We start from the raw sequence: 17,922 nt of genomic DNA on the forward strand, positions 1-17,922 counted from the left end.
TAAAGTAAAAGACAATACATAATATCAATGCTTTTCTAAGTTTTCAAGAGGAAAAAGAAGTAAAGTAAGCACTTAAATAAATATGATAATGTAGGCTTCTCAAAATGGGTAAATTTTTGAAAATGCAGAAAAAAGTAATATTATAAGTATTTTTTGTTTTGAATTCCGGGGCCAAATTCAAGAATTTAGATGGTTTTTTTCAATTATAATGTAGGGTGGTAATTAGGAAAATCATTATGTATGTCCACAATTTGCATGAAATCCTGCTTCTGAAAGAGTCCTACAAAATAAGAAAGTATACCTGTGTTTTATACTAATGAATAAGTGTTTCATTTGAATGTATAAAAGGGAATGCTTCAAGATTCAAATCTTCAGCCAGCTTCCCAAAAGCCTTTACATGGCAAAATGGCATTGATTTCTATGTAAAATGTGATTGTCTTTTCTATAAATGTATTATTCTTTTACTCCAAATAAATTAAAGATACCCTCCTATAGCCACAGGAGATTCTCTTTAAAAAATCAATGCTAATTCCAAAAAATGTTTTAGCATTTAAAAAATTTATTCACTAAGAAATTGAATTGACTCATATTGAGCCGGACAGGCATCCAAAAAGATTATGTTACTGGAAATTGTTATTATGCATACCCATTACTACTTACGAGTGAAAAAAAGCTGATGTAAAAGTTATTCAGTGATTAATAACACAGTGATTATGAGTTTCAGCTTATAATTTGTATGAGTAAAAAACATGTAACCTTATTTTCCTACAACTCAAATTCATTTTTTAAAAATTATTGTTTGTTTTTTGAGACATGGTCTTGTTCTGTCACCCAGGCTGGAGTGCAGTGGTGTGAATACAGCTCACTGCAGCCTGGACCTCCTGGGCTCAGGCAATCCTCCCACCTCAGCCTCCCAAATAGCTGGGACCACAGGTGCATGGATTTTTTTTAAATTTTTATTTTTGTACAGATGGGGTCTCTCTGTGTTGCCCAGGCTGGTCTTAAACTCCTAGGCTCAAGGAGTCCTCCAACTTTGGCCTCCTAAAGTGCTAGGATTACAGGTGTGAGACACTGCAACCAGCCCAGTTTCTATTTTGAACTCTAATTTTACTATATGGAGCAAGGCACAATCTGGCTCTGTTTTTGAATGTCTTGGACAGTCACAGGTTTTGACCTGTCCTTGGGGCTTTGTCCAAAAGGTAGGGCATAGAACCTTCTGTGAGATACCCACCAACATCTATTTTTCCATTGCTTGTTGCTGCCTCTCCTCTCCTCAGACACCCCTGATAAAGGGCATCTACAAAAAAAAAAGAAAAAAAAAAAAAAACATAGCTAGCACCACACTTAATAGTAAAAGACCTAAAACAATTTCTCTAAGATCAGTAGCAAGACAACAATGTCCACTCTCAGGCTGGGTGTGGTGGCGCATGCTTGTAATCCCAGCACTTCAGGAGGCCAAGCCAAGAAAATCACGTGAGCCCAGGAGTTCAAGACCAGACTGAGCAACATGACAAAACTCTGTCTTTACAAAAATACAAAATTTAGCCTGGCATGGTGGTGCACGCCTGTGGTCCCAGCTACTCGGGAGGCGGAGGTGGGAGGATTGCTTGAACCCTGGTGGTCAAGGCTCTAGTGAACCGAGATCATGCCACTGCACTGCAGCCTACGTGACAGAGGTAGAGCCCCCCTCAAAAAAAAAAAAAAAAAAATTTCACCCTTGCCACTTCCATTTAACGTTGTACTGGGGGTTCTAGCCAGGTCAAGTAGGCAAGAAAATGAAATAAAAATAATCTAGATTGAAAAGGAAAAAGTAAAATTACCTCCATTTGCAGAGGATATTGTCTCATGTGTAGAAAAACATAATGAATCTACTAAAACCATTAGAAATAATAAATCAGTTCAACATGGTTGTAGCATATAAGATCAATATACACAAATCAACTGTATTTCTCCATACTAGCAATAAACAATTCAAAATGAAATTAAGCAAACAATTCCATTGGCCAGGTGTGGTGACTCATGCCTGTAATCCCAGAGCAGTTGGGAGGCCAAAGTGGGCAGATCACCTTAGGTCAGGAGTTCGTAGACCAGCCTGGCCAACATGGTGAAACCCCATCTCTACTAAAAATACAAAAATTAGCTAGGCAGGCTGGTGCATGCCTGTAATCCCAGCTACTCAGAGAGCTGAGGCAGGAGAATCGCTTGAACCCATAAGGCAGAGGTTGCAGTGAGCAGCATTGCAGAGGAAGACTCAGTCTGAAAAAAAGGAAGGAAGGAAGGAAGGAAGAGAGAGAGAGAGAGAAGAAAAGAAAAGAAAGAAAAGAAAAGAAAGGAAAAGAAAAGATAAGAAAGGAAAAGAAAAGAAAAGAAAAAGACAAGGGACCCAGAATGGACAAAACAATCTCAAAGAAAACAACAAAGCTGGAGGACTCACACTTCCTATTTTCAAACTTTCCTTCACAGCTACAGTAATCAAGACAGCGCAGTACTGGCATGAGGATACAAATGCAGATCAATAAAACAGAATTGAGAGCCCAAAAATAAGCCTTCATTTTTATGGCCAATTAATTTCAACAAGAGTGCCAATTCAATGGGGGAGAGAGTACTCTTTCCAACAAATGGTGCTGGGACGGCAGGTTTATCCCTATGCAAAAAAGTGTAGATGGAAGCCAAACTCATATCACATATAAAAGTTAATTTTAAATGGATAAAAGAGCTAAAACTATAAAACTCTTTGAAGAATACGTAGGAATGAATCATGACCTTGGGCTAGGCAAAGGCTTTTTAGACAAGACACTAAGAGAACTAGTAACAAAAGAATAAGAAGATAAACTGGACTCTATCAAAATTTTAATTTATGTTTCAAAGGACACCAACAAGAAAATAAAGACAACCCACAGGATGGGGAGAAATTTTGCAAATCATACACCTGATGAGGACTTATATCTAGACTATATAAAGAACTCTTGCGAGTCAATAATAAAAAGACAAATAACCCAATTTAAAAATGGACAAAAGGAACAAAAAGAACTCTCATTCATTGCTGGTGAGAATATAAAATAGTACTGTCACTCTGGAAGATAGTTTGGCAGTTTTTCCCAAAACTAAACACACTCTTACCATATAATCCAGTAATTGCATTCACTTACCCAAATGAATTGAAAACGTATCTATACAAAAAACCATGCTGACAAATGTTTAGAGCCACTTACTCATAATTGTCAAAACTCAAAAGCAACCAAAATGTCATCCAATAGATGATAGGATAAATAAACTGTGGTACATCCATATAATAAATTATTATTCAACAATAAAGAGAGATGAACTATCAAGTCATAAAAAGACAATGAGGAACCATAAGTCCATATTCAAGTGAAAGAAGCCAATTTGAAAAGGCTATATTCTATACAGTTCCAACTTCATGACATTCTGGAAAAGGCAAAACTATGGAGATAGTAAAAAGATTAATGGCTATCAGGGTTTTGGAGGAAAGGGGAAGTGGGAGGGATGAACATGTGGAACATAGGGGATATTCTGGGCAATGAAATGACTCTGTATGATACCATAATGGTGGCTGCATGTCATTATAAATTTGTCAAAACCCACAGAATATACAATGTAGAGTGAACCCTAACATAAACTATGGATTTTAGGTAATAATAATGTATCAACATTGGCTTATCAATTATAACAAATGTGTCAGACTAATCCAAGATGTTAACAATAGAGGAAATTGTGTGTGGATTCGGGGAGTGGTAAGGGAATATGGGGGAACTTGGCACTTTCTGCTCATTTTTTCAATAAACCTAAATAAACTGCTCTAAAAATAAAGTTTGTTAATTTTTAAAAATATGAATGGAAAGTTCTCCAAAGACAATATACAAATGGGCAATAAGCACATTAAACGTGCTCAACATCATTAGCCATCAGGGAAATGCAAATCAAAGCTACATTGAGATACCACTAGGGTGGCTACAATCCAAAAGAAAGATGATGAGTATTGGAGAGAATGCAGAGAAGTGGTTTCTTTATATTCTGCTGATGGAAATACAAAATGGTGCAGCCACTTTAAAGAATATCTGGCAGTTTCTCAAAAGGTTAAATATAGAGTTACTTTGTGACCCAGCAATTTCACTCCGGAGTATACACCCAAGAGAACTGAAAACATATGGCCACACAAAAATGTGTACATAAATATGTACAAGTATGTGAGTGGCAGCATTATTCATAATGGCCAAAAAATGGAAACAACTCAAATGTCCATCAGCTGATGAAATGGATTAATAAAATATGGCATGTCCATACAATGTAATACTATTCAGCAAGAAAAGAAATGATATACTGATACATGCTGCAACATGGATGAACATTTCACATGCCAAGTAAAAGAAGCCAGTCATAAAAGATCATAGAGGAATCCATTTAAATGAAATTTCTGGAATAAGCAAATCCATAGTGACAGAAAGTAAGTTAGAGGCTGCCTAAGACTAAAGGGGCTGGGTATAAATGGGGAATGACTGCTAATGGTTACAAAGTTTCTTTCGGGGTTGATGAAAATATTCTAAACTTGATTGTGGTGACAAATGCTTAACTCTGTGAATATACTAAAAACCATTGAGCTGTACAGTTTAAATTGGCAAATTGCATAGTATGTGAATTGTATTTTGACAAACTGTTATAAAAAATAAGAGATTGAAAATATTTCTGGAAACAAGGATCAAAAATCATAGATTTAAAGTAAGCAACAGTACACATTTTTCACTCTAAAAATTGTCAACATATTTGAATGCACTGGATGGAAAGTGTAGAAATCTAGAATGTAACAATGAGATAACCATAAACTTCATAGAAAAAATAGAGAAAGTCATTTCACACGTAAGCTTAAATTTCTGTGATAGATTAAATCTCATTGATTCTAAAAAGAAAATTTGTTTACATTTTGATAGCTAGCTCCCCCTCATACTTACAAGATGCTGTCACACTTCCAAACATTTCATCCTGAAGTAGCAATGTGCAGCAGAAAATGAGGTTGCCTCCTACTGCGTCTCTCTTTTTAAGAGTAAGAAAACCTTTTCCAGAAACCCTCATCACAGATTTTCCCTCATTTCTCTTTGGCCAGAATTGTGTATTATGCTCCTTCCTAAATCAGACATGTGCATGTGCATGTGTGTGTGCGTGCGTGCGTGTGTGTGTGTTGGGAGCTGTGTCTAAGTCCACAATGGACTTAGACAAATCAGGATTTATCTGTAACAGGAAGGTGGCTATAAAATCTGGACTGTTGGCAAGGAAGAAGGGGGACGGAGTATTGTATAGGCACCAGAAGACTCTGCTATACCAAAGACAAAAGAGAAACATGAAATAAAAATTACAACAAACTTTCTTCAGTTCAGAACAAGGTATGTGCCCCATTTTCTGTGCCAAGTCAAAAATAAAGCAAGAGTTTCATAGCTTCCTGAGGCTATTTTATTTCCCCAGGGGTTTTTCCCCTCATAAAAGTATTCATTATTTGCTGGAAAAAGTGTACCATAGTGTTGGACTCATCAGCATTAGCACACATTCTACAGAGTTATCAGAAACTTACTTCCAGGTTTTGCTAGCTCATTATTATCATAAGCCACTGTTCCCTGAGAGTGGTTCTTCACCGCACAATTTTGCTTGCATGCTTAGCTGTAGAATGCCAGATAGCACTGCACCACCAGTTTCTTCCTACTCAGAATCAGTGTTATTCATTCACTTAACACATGTCTATTAAGCACAGCTATGTGCTATACTAATGATAATTAAAACCTACTGAATGCTTCCTGTGTACCAAGTACTATTTTAAGTACTTTACATATACTTTTTCATTTAATCCTCATAGAAATCATTATGAATAGACATCATTATTATTTCTACTTCACAGGTGAGTGAGTTCCCAATGGTTAAGTATCTTGCCCAAGGACACACAAACAAGTAAAGTATGAACCCCAAAAGTCTGGATATAGACCAAGATGTCAACCTAAGAAGTCTGGCTCCAAAGACCGTGCTCTGAACCACAACACCATCATTGCACCACAGTACAAAGATAAACATGGCATGTTTTCTTTTCTCTAGGAATTCACGGTCTAACCAAGCAGGCAAACATATACACAGTACAGTACAGAGTGATTAATGCTATAGTGCCCTCATAACAGAAGTTCTCTCAGATTGCGAAAGAAATCCTTAATGTTTTCATGAGAACCACTAAAATTTATCATAATCTCTAGTAATGCTTTGAATTTATGGTATACTATCTCTATCTAAGGTTCTCAAGTTAGAACTATTACAGATGCATCTCTTAAGGTTAATAAAATAGGCCTGGAGGCCACTCAAAATGGTTCATGCCTATAATTCCAGCATTTCAGGAGGCTGAGACAGGAGGATCATTTTAGCCCAGGAATTCAAGGCTGTAGTGAGTACAGTGGCCCCACTGCACTCCAGCCTGGGCAACAGAGAGAGGTTCTGTCAAATAAATAAATAAATAAATAAACAAACAAACAAACTGCATGACAAACTGAGTTAAGCTTCAGGGGTGAGCAGGAAGAATAATTATGTTTAATAAATAATCTGTCTGAATTCAAGCCACTAACCACCTGTGAACAGAGCTACAATTAATTGACCATTTACTATGTACAAAGCCTATAGTTAATTAATGGAATCCTAACCACCCCATGAAATAGGAACTATTATTACCCCTATCTTACAGACAAGGAAAGAAACTTAGTGAAAATAAGCCATTTGCCTGAGGATAAACAACAGAGACTGGGACCTATCAGAACCACAGCTCAAACCAGAACAGCCTAATTCCAAAATTATTGCCAATAAACTACTACACTGTTTACCCATGGAGGATATTTATCTATCTTAAAAGACTATAAATGAGTATAGTTCGTGCCGACCATCTGGCCCAGTTACACGATGGCTTTCCAAATAAGATACTTGAAAATTTATATCAATTTTTGTAAAATGACTTCAGGAGAATGTCTTGATTATTAAAGTCCATTGAAGTCTTGATTATTAGATTCCATTAAAGTCTCAAACTTCCATCTCCGATTTCTGCTACAAAGTTTACTGTTCTGAATGATTTATTTCCCAGATGCCTCCCATCAAAGCTGATTGATATTAAACTATTTAGTATAGTTTTCTTCCTTTTATAAGTTCATTTGTGTCCTCTCCACATACACACACATTCATATGTTGAGGCCCTAACCCCCAGAAACTCAGGATGTGACTGCAATTGAAGATGGAGCCTTTGAAGAGGTGATTAAGTTAAAATGAAGCCACTACAGGAGAATTGCCTGAACCCAGGAGGCGGAGGTTGCGGTGAGCCGAGATCGCGCCATTGCACTCCAGCCTGGGTAACATGAGTGAAACTCTGTCTCAAAAAAAAAAAAAAAAATGAAGCCACTAGAGTAGGCCATAATTCGGTCTTACTGGCTCTTATAAGAAGAGAAAATCTGGACATACAAGGAGATAACAGGAGGCATATGCGCAGAGGAAGGGCCATTTGAGGACACAGTGAGAAGTTGGCCACCTGCAAGCCAGGAAGAGAGCCCTCAGAGGAAACCAACCCTGCTAGCACCTTGACCTTTGGACTTTCAGCCTCCAGAACCGTGAGGAAATAAATTTCTGTGTGGTCATTTAAGCCACCCAGTCTGTGATATTTCGTTACAGCAGACCTAGCAAACTAATATACTTCCTTAGCCATGAGCCTCTCCAAAGCAGATACCATGTCATATTCAACTTTGTGTCTTTCACAATTCCTTGAACATTAAAGGCACTCTTTAAATGTTTATCTTACTACTATTATTGTTTCAAGAATTGCTTCAAGTAACTTCATTTAGAGATTGATGATGAGGACCTACAAGACCAAACAATAGCAACAATATATATTCAATTCAAAACAATCTATGTAATATTTATGATGTGGTAGACATACAAAGAGGAATAAGACTATCCCTACTTCAAAGAGCTTATTACTGGTGAACTAGAAAGACATGTAAATCAGTCATTGCAATATTGCTTGATTAATTACAGTGTGGTGGAGTCAGGAAGAAGGCTGATATGGTTTAAATGTGTGTCCCTCTGCAAATCTCATATTAAAATGTAATCTCCAATGTTGAAGTTGGGGCCTGGTGGGAGGTGATTGGATCATAGAAGCAGATTTCTTATGAATGGTTTAGCACCATGCCCCTTGATACTGTCCTCATGATAGTGAGTGAGTTCTCATGAGATCTGGTCGTTTAAATATGTGTAGCATCTCCCACCTCGTTCTCTTGTTCCTGCTTTCACCATGTGACGTACCTGCTCCCCTTTGCCTTTTGCTTTTTGGCATCCCCAAAAGCAAACACCACTACGCTTTCTCTACAGCCTGCAGAACTGGGAGCCAATTAAACCTCTTTTCTCATAAATTATCCAGTCTCAGGTATTTCTTTATAGCAATGCAAGAACTCACTAATACAGGGACATAAGAAAATTCACTAAGGAAATCACACGTCATCAGATATTTAAAAGCCGCTTTGCTCATAGAACTATCTCCAATCCTTTGTTTTTTGTTTGTTTGTTTTTTGAGACAGAGTCTTATTCTGTCACCCAGGCTGGAGTGCAGTGGCACAATCTCAGCTCACTGCAATCCCAGTCTCCTGGGTTCAAGTGATCCTCCTACCTCAGCCTCCTGAGTAGCTGGGATTACAGGTACTTGCCACCATGCCCAGCTAATTCTTGTATTTTTAGTAGATAAAGTGTTTTCACTATATTGGCCACACTGGTCTCAAATTCCCAGCCTCACGTAATCCACCTGCCTCTGCCTCCCAAAGTGCTGGGATTACAGGCATGAGCCACTGCGCCCAGCCCACTCATTTGTTTTATGAGATAAACATTTGTCTTACCTTTCTAAATGTATCGATGACTCAGTGGGGTACACTTGCCTGCTCTGCTATGGATTCTACCCTCTCAGAGTCTCCCAATTCTAATCTGTCTACTTCATCTCCAGATTAATTATCCTAAATATTGTTTTATCATATCACTCCCTTTTTAAAACTGCAATAACTCCCAAATGTCTTTAAGACAGTTTTCAAAATCTTTAGCGTCATATAAGATTCTTGAAAATTCGGCCCCAAACTATCATCCCTATAACCTTATATCTTTTTACCCCAACTCTACAATACTGACAACAATAGTCTCACTAAAAGCAGTTCCTTAGAACCAACTGGTAAGCAGTTCCTTAAAACCAACTGGCTATGTTTCACAAGCATACGAATCATTCTTCTATTCTTCTCTGACCACTACAGCTGCTCAAGTGGAGTCACCTAGTGTCTCTAAATCCACCATTATAACACAGTTGGCAAGCTCAATTTAAAAAGACAACTGCTTGCTGGTTCAAGGTTCTGTTAGCTCAGCAGGCAGGGATGTCATAAATGAATTCCAGCAAACCCAGAGGCTTGATGTTGTTGCTTTTGTTCTTTCTGTGTTTCTGTAGTTGTGTTGTAGTGACCTGGTAAAGGAATGGTTAGGCCAGAATGGTTGTTATCACAATAGAGAAGCATTGTTGAAGACTTTTTAGTTTGCTGCTACCCAAAGAACACACTTTAGTCATCATCTGTAAAATAAAAGGGTTGAACAAGGTCATTTCCAAGGTCCTTTTCGGTTCTAAAACGCTATGATTCTATAATCAATAGCCTGACTTTTTTAAATGTGAAAAAGCCTTAAGAAACCCTTAAAGTAAGGGTTTCTAGCTTGCCCATACACACAAAATTTATTTATTCAGAATTATATTATGTAATATAGTAGTTATACATGACCTTAAAAACAGATTGATTCCTGAAATTTATTTTGTTTGCCTTTTGAATACTTTTTATGTTCTATTTTAAAGTTTGTGAAGATATTTCCAATATAGCATACCACATTAGTCTTGACATCCATATATATATCATCTAGAAAAAATAATTCTTAATTTATCCCAGGAATGATTTTTTATATAAAAATACTGGATACTGGATTCTAAGGGGGTAATTTCCTTGGACAAAACGTATCGATCTCTACTATAAAATACATTTTGAAAACTAATAATTGAAGTATTTCTAAGAAGTCAAATGTGTTCATATTTTAATGAAAATTACTATTCAGTGTTCATTTTATTTGTAATAAAAGATCAGCTGAATTTCCTAATGCAAAATGAGCTTGTCCGAGTGCTTTTTATTCTCACTTGAAATTCACCCAGTCTCTTACATCTAATTGGAAATTTCATCAATTTCAGTGAAAGTTAATAATAATTCAGATTAACCATATTGGTTTCTAAATGGAAATCAAGGTATATGGTTTAGATTCACAGATTTCCTCTATGATATCTGACATTCATATGCCCCCTTCATTTCTTTCTTCCTTCATCTAGCCCTCATTGTCTTCTCTCTTTGGCTCTGTTTTCTTCTCCTTCCTTTCACAGATATTTACTAAATAAATATAAAGCTCATATACCTGTGACCCTTATAGTTCTATCCCAGAATGGCATCATCAAAGGCACGCAGTCCAAGAACAAATAGGAGTTCAAAAATAAAGCAAGTCTGTGTGTTGTTCAAACACCAAGAAGAAAGCACACAGTTCACAACAATACTTCTTAAAATCCCCTTGGATGCTCTCCCATCCGCTGTCCTCACACATCCCTGGTAGTGCCTCACTTTTTCTGTACAAGCCCCAGAAAACTCTTCACCCAAACATAGCCCTCTTGTTCTTCTCTTACACTCTTTTTGCTCTTGATTCTTAGCATAATGATCCAAAAGAACCAAGACAGGGGAAAGGCTGGGAACTCATATATTAGTAATTTTTGTTCTATTATCTCTTCCAAATGCTTTAGAAAATATATGGAGAAGCATAGACCCTACCTTCAAAAGCCGATAATCAAATGGGGGATATTCAGAATTTATTGGTTACCTATAACAAGACAAGCATTGTGTCAAGCACCATGAATGTAAAGATTAATAAGCAAGAATCTCTACCCTAGAGAAGTTGACAGCCCAATGCTGAGTGGCCACATGGACAGATAACTAAAATGCAAGGTGATAAATGTTAAAATAAGCTTTACACAGAAATTGCTATAAAAACTTGACAGAGCTTTCTTAAAAATGACTTACCAGTATTCATAGTTAATGATATTAACTTTAATCCTTGTTATAGGAACTCCACTCTTGAATTGACTCTCGGTTTTGTCATTCACCCTGCCCCTCTGCCTAACCAGTCCACAGAGTTTTGTGGCTTCATTCCTATTTCTAATAATATCTTCCCAATATATGATACAGTGGGGTGGGGATGGTGGAAGAGAAGGGAAAAAAGTGTGGCTGTTATTTCCCAGAGAAAAGAAAATTTGACATTCTAAGAAACATGATAGCATTGTTCTAACTACATGGGTTTAGCCTTATGAACTGTGAAACATATGATCTGTTGTGTTTTGTATCCCAAAGCAGCATGGTAATCACAAAAATTTTACATAGATTAAAAAACAAAAGTCAGCCAGGCATGGTGGCTCACACCTGTAATCTCACCACTCACCACTTTGGGAAGCCAAGGTAGAAGGATCACTTGAGGCCAGGAGTTTGAAGCCAGACTGGTCAACATAGAAAGACCCTGTCTCTACAAAAGAAAAATTTTACAATTAGCCAGGTGTGGTGATGTTTGCCTGTAATTCCATCTACTGGGGAGGCTGAGACAAGAGGATCACTTGAGCCCGGAGTTCAAGGTTACAGCAAGCCATGATCATATTACCGCACGTCAGGATGGACAACAGATCAAGACCCTGTCTCAAAAAAAAAAAAAAAAATCCTAATATTTTTACTCATTTTTTTTTTTTTTTTGGACGGAGTTTCGCTCATTACCCAGGCTGGAGTGAGTGCAATGGCGCGATCTCGGCTCACCGCAACCTCCGCCTCCTGGGTTCAGGCAATTCTCCTGCCTCAGCTTCCTGAGTAACTGGGATTACAGGCACGCGCCACCATGCCCAGTTAATGTTTTGTATTTTTTTAGTAGAGACTGGGTTTCACCATGTTGACCAGGATGGTCGATCTCTTGACCTTGTGATCCACCCGCCTCGGCCTCCCAAAGTGCTGGGATTACAGGCTTGAGCCACCGCGCCCGGCTATTTTTACTCATTTTTTTCAGTGTTCTTATGTCTGACTCTCGTAATTTCTTCCTAAATGGGCTCTGCTCCAGTGTCTCCCAATTCTAATCTATTTACTTCTCCTCCAGATTATGTTACATAGTGCTTCATCATGTTACTCTCTTTTAAAACTGCTGTAACTTCCAAATATCTATAAACTTCAAATTCTTATCTGTGCATAAAGATTCTTGAAAATTTAGTTCCAAACTATATTCCTGCAACCTTATTTATTTTTACCTCTAACTTAACCATATACTCCAATCAACTCAAATGCTCAGCCTCTCCAAGAAATACCTACTGATTTATCTGCCCAGCAACACTTTTCCTGAGAACTCCTTCGCCCTTTCAATAACAGGGTTTCAGTTGTTTTTTCCTTCAAGGTAACTGTGATTGCCATTGATTGCCATTGGGGATTGATCGTGGGGTTACACCTGACCAAGCTTAATGAGGCCTTCCCCTGAGAAATTTAGAATGGAGACTGATCGAGTCCAGGCTCAGTCTGGCTGTCATTTTCTGCCGCATAGACCAGAAGCAACAGAACGCTGATTTGCAGTAAGAAACAAAGTAAGCATTTAAGGAAGAGCAAAGACAAGAGTTAGAAAGGAAGAACTGCTATCTCAGTCCATTCTGTTCATCCAATCCAGCTGCATCCTTCTCTTGGGGCCCCAAGAGTGAGTGCTGCAGTCATAATAATAAATGATCACATTTGCTTAGGTTATCTTAAATGAGTTATATTGTTTGCACCTCAAGAGAAATGTAATTCGTCTAATCATATTTGCATTTTTGAGAGTTCACTTTGTTCACAATATGGAAAGAGGATAAGCTGCTAAGGGAAGAAAACAGAGGCGATGAGACAAGTCGAAAGACCACTGGATAGATTCAGAAACATAAATTCATCATAATTGGATATGGGAGGTAAGTTAGGGTGGCAAGGACTAAGGATGACCCAAAGGCTGGATGACTGAATAGAGTGGGAAAGGGAATACTAAAGACTTTGGAGAATGATGCTGAGCTCAGCAATGCATGAGATAACTTATGCGGATGTACCTAGCACAATTCCTAGGCCACAGTAGGTGCACCACAGATGTCAGTGTCCTAGGGCTCCCCCCATCCCTATGTTTCGTCTCGTCTGTTAGGCTGTAAGTAATTATACGGCAGGGGTTACATACTATGCTTCTCAATTGTCCTCACAGTGACTACTCAGGTCCTGGTACACTGTAGACACTCAGTAGATATTTGTTGATTTTATGTTACACAAGACAAATTTTGTTTTGACTGCTTATAATAATATGTCTTTTTAAAGAGAACAATCAGAATATAGGGGACCGACATGCTTTTTTAGACAAAGAATTGAAAGAATGCTTTCCTCACTAAAATCATGTTTGATTTCAGAATGGTCTTGAAAAAATCTGAATTCTAACAGAGGATCATTTTCTTTTTGATGGGAAAGAAATAAATAAAATCTATACCACCAAAATAAAAAGATTTTCATGTTTAAATATGTATAAAACTGAATGAGTTCTGTTAAATATCAATGCACGAAATACTCGAAAATAAATTTGAAAGCTGAATACAGATCCTAACCTAATATAAACACAAACTAACCAAAGGCAAGAATTTAGATTCAGAAATAGCTCCTGCTGTTGAATGTCAATATGTATCTCAGATATTACTATAAAGCGTTTTAAAAATTAATTTATTCTTAATTCTCTATAAAAAAGATTATTTTCATTGTCCATATATATTATCTCTACATATATATCTCTCTATATAATATATAATTATATATACTATGTAACATTAAATAGTATAATTATTATTATATATAACATATTTATATATAATCTAGTATATGTATATTCAGAATACAGAGTGCAAATGTGGCAAGCATATTTAGATTAAATATTTAAAAATGTATCTTAACTAATCCCACTGCTATGGAAATATACAATCAATTCAAGAAAATCGTGGCTAAGCAGGCTTTATTAACCTTAATTGAGAAGGCAAGAAAATGAGCCATGATCCTTGTATTGCTGCTGCAAGTGGCCAAGATATCTGTGTAGACTTGTGGGCATTGATAGAAAAGGACATAGCCTGAGAAGAAACCCTCGAATGTAGGAAATGCAGCCCACCCCCATATAAAATGTGACCTAAGAGGCAGTGAAATGTTCACCAATTGTGATGCCCAGAATTCCACCAGTAGGGGCATTCTTTTGAGTTAAGGAGAGTATTTCTAGAGATATCTGCTAAAATGCAGACATTCACCAAAGTGATCAAGTGTTGACCTGCTGATGCCTATAAACACATTGCCGTGATTGGTTTGTTTTAACAGCTCCCTATCGCCTACTACAGAACAATGATTTGGACCTTTGGCACCCACCTAGTCCTCTCGACCTCATTTCTTGCCATTCTGCCCTTCGCAACAGATGATCCTCCTCACTTCCATAGTTGGTGTTCATATTTCACCTTAAACTAACTCTGTCAGAAAACAATTCTGTCATCACTTTAACAAAAGTACAATCCTACTCTACCAGAGTTTCCTTCAGAGGCAGGAGAATCACTTGCACCCAGAAGGTGAAGTTTGCAGTGAGCTGAGGTTGCACCATTGCACTCCAGCCCAGGCAACAAGAGTGAAACTCTGTCTCAAAAAAAAAAAAAAAGTATATGTATATATATATATATATATATATATATATATATATTTGCTAGTGGGTAGATGAATGTAAAAGTGATATAATATTTCTGGAAGATGGTTTGGCTATATGAATCAAAAGACCTTAAAATATTCACACAGAGTGGTCAAATAATTCTAGGAATTTATCTTAAAGAAATAATTTATGCACAGAGTTTTTATCACAGACTTGTTTTATAAAAGGAAAAACTGGAAATGATCTGAATATCCATAAATAAGAAAAGTATTACATAAATGACATTTTAAAAGAATACTTACATAAAGATAAAAAGTTCATGATACAGTGTTAAATACAAAAAGTAGGATAAAAGATTTTATACAGTATGATCCCAATTTTGCAAAAAGGAAAAGAGTATATATGCATGGAAAGTAATTGTTATATGTGTCAATGTAGCATTGTATTTGCTCTGAGAAAAATAAATAAATAAAAGCATATATACATTGGCCAGGCATGGTGGCTTATGCCTGTGGGGGGAGTATACATATCAATCTACTGAAATATTGGTAATGGATATGTAATTTTTTTATGATTGATGACATTTCTGTATTTTTAAAAATTCTCTACAGTGAATATGTAATACTTTTATAACTAGATAGAAGCAATATATTGCTGATACGGTGGCTCACACCTGTAATCCCAATACTTTGGGAGGCCAAGGTGGGCAGATCACTTGAGGTCAGCAGTTTGAGACCAGCCTGGCCAATATGGCAAAGCTCCATCTCTACTAAAAATATTAGCCAGGTGTGGTAGCACATGCCTTTAGAGCCAGTTCCTCTACCCAGGAGGCTGAGGCAGAAGAATTGCTTGAACCCAGGAAGCAGAGGTTGCAGTGAGCAGCAATTTTGCCACTGCACTCCAGCCTGGGCAACAGAGAAAGACTCCATCTCAAAAAAAAAGAAAGCAATATATTCAAAATATTTTCAAATCTAAATAAACCCCTGTATTAATAAATTGTCATGCTGCTAATAAAGACACACCTGACACTGAGTAATTTATACAGGAAAAAGGATTTATTAGACTTACAGTTCCACAAGGCTAGGGAAGCCACATAATCATGGCAGAAGGCAAGGAGGAGCAAGTAACATCTTACGTGGATGGCAGCAGGCAAAGAGAGAGCTTGTGCAGGGAAATTCTGCCTTATAAAGCCATCAGATCTTGTGAGACTTATTCACTATCATGAGAACAGCACAGGAAAGACCTGCCTCCATGATTCAATTATCTCCCATTGGGTCCCCCCAACAACATGCGGGAATTCAAAATGAGATTTGGGTGGGGACACAGCCAAACTGTTTCAACCCCTAATGTGTGAAAAGTACTCTGCTCATTATTGAAAGATTCAACACTTTTGAATGGATGATCAACACTTTTCTCACTCTAGTGGTCTGTAATTTACAATGTAAATAAACTTATTTCCAAACTCACACAAGAGCAGGCAATAGAAGCCATCAGCAAGCCAGGAGGATGAATGAAGGCATGAAAGTGGTGAGATGGGGTAAGACAGGGTGGTGTACCACAAAGGAGAAAGGAAACAAGGAGGGAGATGAGGAAACTCCAAAGATAAAATTCAACTGTTTCCTCCGTTCAGCAGACACTGAGTACCCACTGATCCTAGTATTTTGTTATATCATAATGTTTCAAAGATAAATAAAACATGGTTGCAGCCTGCCCTGAAATTACACTGGGACAGATGGGTAGGAAAATCTATCATATTAGAACTCAACTATATGATTATGCACAAGATGCTCTGAGATTATAAACAAAGAGCACCTAGGTCATGGTGAAATGGGAATGGTCAGAAAGCAGTTCCAAGAGAACATAAACTCACGCTAAGTCCCAAAAAACAAAATACAAAATTCCAGGCAGCTGAGAACATAAGCAAGGTACAGAAGCATGAAATCACATGGCTATCAGGATGTTTTCAGCTAGCTGCATATGGCCCCTAACTAGGACCCCAAGTATCTACTGGAAGGTAAATGTCATTTCCTCTGGGTTCCATATAAAATGCAGTTGCCTAAATGGCAAGTTTGCAAACTACCCTGAACAACCGTCGATTATGTAAATCCAGGTGTAATTAATACTTATCAACAGACCAGTATGACTCAAGCATTTTGACCTGTTATTTTATTTGCAATCTAAGAGATTTTTTTAAAAAGTCTCTTCCTCACAACTAGTAGCACATCAGGATGCATAACTGCAGGCAGCAGCTGGTCTGAAGCAGACAGACACAGAAGATACCAGGGCAGAGAAAAGATATTCATTTACTTCCATCACCTGCCCATTTTCTTAAAGGAAAAGGGAAATCTAGCCAATTTAATATATGGGGTACATGATATGACCAATATACTACTTATTTTTAGGACTCAATTTCCCCAATTTCAAAGGGCATTTAAATTCAGTTTGTTGGAATGATGTGGACAAAGCTGTGCATAGTGATGACTTGGTTTCTCATCCATTAGCCTCATGCAATACCCTGTAGCTACCCTTACACCAAAGCTAGAAGTAAAGAATGAGAGAATCAGCAGCCACTGCTTCTGCTCTCCAAAATAAGATCCCATGTGCACCATAACAACATATGAAATAATGGCCATGAGCACCAAATCAATGAATATTTAGTAAATTTTTTAAATATTTAATAAAATATATTATTTACCAAAAGTTCCTCTAGACCACTTTAGATGATGCAAAAAAAGCATTTTGTCTTACTTTTAAGTCTCAGTCTAAAGCTTAAATTCTAAATATGATTCTGAATCTCAGTTTGAATAATTTAAAGTTTTGAGAAAAATTGGTAATGCCAATATACCAGTGTAATACTTAAAGAAACTTTCTCACAAAGTAATATATATATATTTTCTTTTCTTTCTTTTTTTTTTTTTCTGAGACAGAGTCTCACTCTGTCACCCAGGCTGGAGTGCAATGACATGATTTCAACTCACTGCAACCTCTACCTCCCCAGCTCAAGCGATCCTCCTGTCTCAGCTTCCTGTGTAGCTGGGATCACAGGTGCCTGCCACCACACCCGGCTAGTTTTTGTATTTTTAGTAGAGTTGGGGTTTTGTTGTGGTTGGC

The sequence above is a fragment of the Sapajus apella genome, unplaced genomic scaffold, assembly GCF_009761245.1.
Source record: "Sapajus apella isolate SASKATOON/1434 unplaced genomic scaffold, GSC_monkey_1.0 scaffold50, whole genome shotgun sequence".
Lineage (NCBI taxonomy): Eukaryota > Metazoa > Chordata > Mammalia > Primates > Cebidae > Sapajus > Sapajus apella.